The sequence below is a fragment of the Schistocerca cancellata genome, chromosome 1, assembly GCF_023864275.1.
Source record: "Schistocerca cancellata isolate TAMUIC-IGC-003103 chromosome 1, iqSchCanc2.1, whole genome shotgun sequence".
In the NCBI taxonomy this organism is placed as follows: domain Eukaryota; kingdom Metazoa; phylum Arthropoda; class Insecta; order Orthoptera; family Acrididae; genus Schistocerca; species Schistocerca cancellata.
Genome location: NC_064626.1, coordinates 663,989,666 through 663,994,264, shown reverse-complemented (window position 1 = coordinate 663,994,264; position 4,599 = coordinate 663,989,666). Strand labels below are relative to the sequence as shown.

At 46.8% G+C, this 4,599-nt stretch overlaps 1 non-coding gene across 1 annotated transcript; it reads left to right on the top strand.

Moving 5' to 3' along the window:
- The first annotated feature begins 455 nt into the window (after positions 1-455).
- On the top strand, positions 456-539 carry Trnas-gga (transfer RNA serine (anticodon GGA)). The gene is given in 2 exon segments: positions 456-495; positions 505-539. It is a non-coding gene; the product is annotated as a tRNA-Ser (tRNA).
- The last annotated feature ends 4,060 nt before the right edge of the window (positions 540-4,599 follow it).

Genomic DNA, 4,599 nt, shown 5'->3' with positions numbered 1-4,599 from the left:
TCTTTTTTGTCAGGGAAACCGAATCCTTGGCATGCGAAGTCGATTTGACTCCTGATGGTGGGAAAACATCCTCAAAATTTGGATTTGAGGAGAACAGACTCTCATGTAGGACGATGGTTTCGTTTCATCAGACGTGTCGGTTTATCAAATGACTCAAGAAAATGAATAGAGAAGAAAAATGGAAATGACATCATCTATTACGTAGCGAGCAATTACTGAAGACCCTCCAGTGATAATTCACCGCCGGCCCGGGTGCCCGAGCGGTTCTAGGCGCTACAGTCTGGAACCGCGCGACCGCTAAGGTCGCAGGTTCGAATCCTGCCTCGTACATGGCTGTGTGTGATTTCCTTAGGTTAGTTAGGTTTAAGTAGTTCTAAGTTCTAGGGGCTGATGACCTCAGATGTTAAGTCTCATAGTGCTCAGAGACATTTGAACCCTTTTGATAATTCACGCCGGCCTGAGTGGCCGAGCGGTTAAAGGCGCTACAGTCTGGAACCGCACGACCGCTACGGTCGCAGGTTCGAATCCTGCCTCGGGCATGGATGTGTGTGATGTCCTTAGGTTAGTTAGGTTTAAGTAGTTCTAAGTTCTAGGGGACTTATGACCACAGCAGTTGAGTGCCATAATGCTCAGAGCCATTTGAACCATTTTTTGATAATTCACTTAGAGTAAAGATTCAGATTACCTACACGACACATTTAGATGGCACATAAACAATTTAACACGTTATATGGTTTTATTTGCGTAGGTAAATGGACGTTAATCCTTCGGAAGTAATATAGCTAGTTAGAAGTTTTCATTAATGTCGCTTTCGTGTTTGAAAATACATTTCGTGGTGTAGATGCTTCAAAGAGACTGGCACTGTCTAGGTTATCAGATTAACATATTGAAACTCGGCATCGATACTAAAAAAATGTTCTTGATTTCCCAGAAACTATGAACACCATCCCTACCCAAAGCTTGGGGGGCAGTCAGTTTAAAACGAGATAGGTGGGGAAAAAAGAAGTAAACTGTTCATTATTTCTAAAGTAATCGCCATTTAACCCATTGAGAGACAAGAAGTGAGTGCCTTAATGGAAAACGCGTTTGCAGTTGCGTACGGAACCATGGTATTGTATCCAGCCTTGCGTCTCCTCGTCCGAAGCAAGTCGACGGCACGAATGTCCTTAATCAAACAGTAAGGGGCGGGGTGTCGTGTTGCCGAGGTTGTTCCGAGTAAGCGGCGGAAGTTCCGCTGGCAAGCCCTCCATACAATCTCTCTCTCTCTCTCTCTCTCTCTCTCTCTCTCTCTCTCTCTCTCTCTCTGTATTCGAGTTGCGTATTTTTGGAGCTCTGAAGAAAGGCATTCATGCCCGTCAATTTTTTTCGGACGAAGTGGTATTTGCCTGAATACAACCATGTTTCCGTATGCAACGTCAATCATTTTTGCATGAAGACATTGACGGTATTGTCCCACAGTGGATAAATGAATTAACAGTTATGGAGATTACTTTTGAAATAATAAACAATTCATCCACTTTCCTTTCTTTCGCTTTCATTTGACTGCTCCTTACGGAAACTGCCGACCGTAAACATACAATGCTACGCCGTTTGATAATAATATGGTGCACTATTGTCTATTGACACTACACACCGCTGTGTGATCATATATGTGTCTGCCAAATGGACGCGTACAAATACCAATGAGTGTGTTGGTCCACCTTTGGAACGCAATGCACCAACGATTCTGCATCACACGCTATGGAAAGTACTTGGTAGGATTCCGAAGGTAGGCACGGATGTCTGCCTGCAGGTTTCTCAAGTCCCATAAATAATGGAGCAGTGGTTTGTGTGCGCGTAACTTGTGCCCGATAGCGTTCCAGATGTTTCCCGTTTGGTGTGTTCAAAATGGCTCTGAGCACTATGGGACTTAACATCTGTGGTCATCAGTCCCCTAGAACTTAGAACTACTTAAACCTAACTAACCTAAGGACATCACACACATCCATGCCCGAGGCAGGATTCGAACCTGCGACCGTAGCGGCCTCGCGGTTCTGGACTGAGCGCCTAGAACCGCTAGACCACCGCGGCCGGCGTTTGGTGTGTTTAGGCGAATTTGGTGCCAACCCTTCATGGTGAGTTCACTATAATGCTACTTAAACTATTGTAGCGCAATTGTGGCCTTGTGATACGGGCATCACACTAAAGCATGCCGTCGCCGTCGGGGCCCATGAAGGAATGCAGATGGTCCACAGCAATGATCACATAATCGCAGGTGTCATGGTACCTTGCACCACTTCACTCCGTCTTCAGGCCACAAGTGGCCTATCGGGACCATCCGACCGCCGTGTCATCTTCTGAGGAGGATGCGGATAGGAGGGGCGTGGGGTCAGCACACCGCTCTCCGGGTCGTTATGATGGTAGCCTTGACCGGAACCGCTACTATTCGGTCGAGTAGCTCCTCAATTGGCATCACGAGGCTGAGTGCACCCCGAAAAAATGGCAACAGCTAATGGCGGCGGGATGGTCACCCATCCAAGTGCCGACCATGCCCGACAGCGCTTAACGTCGATGATCCCACGGGAACCGGTGTATCCACTGCGGCAAGGCAGTTTGCCCCCCCCCCCCCCCCACCCCGCATGGTACCTTCGATAGCTGCCAAAGATCCCGACGTCCAGGGGGAAATCCCCCATATCCCACGCCCGTCTATGACGTAATGCGGTGTGTGTTCCGAGCAACCTAGTTTAGCAAGAAGCTTTTGATTGACTCGAACAGGCGACACTTTTCCATTGATCCACGGTCCAGTCACGATGATCCTGTGCCCACTGCAGTCGTATGTGTGTCGATTTGGTTGCGTCAGTGGGGGAACCTGTTGGAGGTGTTCAACTAGTGCCCTGAACAGACTGCTGCGAAACAGTTTTGGCAGCACCAGCGTTTGGCTACATCATCAGATCTGCCACACATCGCCACTGTCTAGTTTTGCAGAGCAGGCAAACCTCCGACGCCCATGTTCTGCGATGAGGTGTGGACGTCCAACACCTGTTTGCCTAATGGTTGTTTTTGCCGTCCTGCAGCCATAGATGCCACGACGGTAGCACTTGAACAATCGATCAGCTTAGCTGTTTGAGATGCTCGTACCCAAGTGCCGGGCCAAGACACCCGTCCTTTCTCAGAATCACTTATGGCAGTCGTTTTTGCCCATTTGGGACTCGTGTGTCGTCGTAATAATGATATGGGTTTCTGCGCCTTTTGTTCAGAATGTTTCATTAATAAAGGGAATAGTTTCGCATAATCATTCCTCATATGTAGTTAAAAGAAGTTCATTGTAACGCGTAATCCAGAAATGATTGGTTTCTGAGTTATGGTCTTCAAAATAGTGATAGTCAAGGAAACGTTTTGCTTACCGTCTCTGCAGAAGACGTTCAGAAGTCCACATGCGCTTGAATACAAACCTCCCACAGTCCTGCGAATGCGATACCAAGACTATCGCGTGTTTCCTCAGAAATAGCAACGATTCTATTCCTAAGGGATTCCATGTGAGGCCCCAGAGACGAATATGAGGCCTTCGAGACGAATACACCAATGATTTTAAATGGACTATCAGTTAGGAATTGATAGGGTTCAAATCCGGTGAGTGTAGAGACCAAGCAATCGGGCCACCCGTACATATCCATCGATCGGAAAACATTCGATTCAAGTATCGGCGAGTCGTAGGACTAAAGTGTGCATAGCACCATCGTGGAAGAAGTGAGCTGATCGAAGAATGAGTAGTAGAGTGTCTTCAGAAACATCAGGTACGATGTTTCCCAATAAGTTGCGTGTACACCTACCCCATAAGTCTGTTTATAAGCACATGGGACCAACTAACTGATAACCAGTGATAACCAGCGCTGATGATAAGATGGAACAATAGCATGCCCAAGCATTTGCAATGTCATCTCGTATGCACTATGCTGCTTCTGCGAGAAATACCAAGGAAAGTTCGGATTTGTTGCGTGGTGTTTGTAACAACCATTGGCACAATGTCACTCGTATTGGACAATCTGCTAGGGACAGGGAACATACACGTTGCAAATAAGGATACAAGTATTGCTCTCGCAACACACTCCAGACAGTCGTATGAGGAACGCACATTTGCAACGCTAACCTATGTGTGCTGGTAGAAGTTTGATATCCCCTATCGATTTGACGGTGATTTGGTCAGAAAACGCAGTTGACGATGATTAACCCCGTCGAAGGTGATAAATCGACTCGCTCGGTGCGTAAAAAGAGGTAGAAAGTCCGAAGAACATACGTTAAAAAAATTTGTGGATCACTACTCGACTTAACTCCTCTATTTTTACAGCGACACAAATGTAACGCCATTTCTCACACTCCATCTCGACGGTCATCTGCTCTAATGTGTCACTGATAAAACCACCCAGGTGGTAGAGAAGGTGTAATTTGTGCGCGAGTGATCAAAGACATTGTGGTATCTGGGTTATCGTTAACAGCCCCAAAGCTATTAATGTCGAACTAACCGTAGTGTAACGCGTGACACACTTTCGAAGATTAAGCGGCCTATTCTAACTTCAGGTGAAGTCATTAGAGGTTTTACCTTCCTTCTGCGTTCAGGGATAT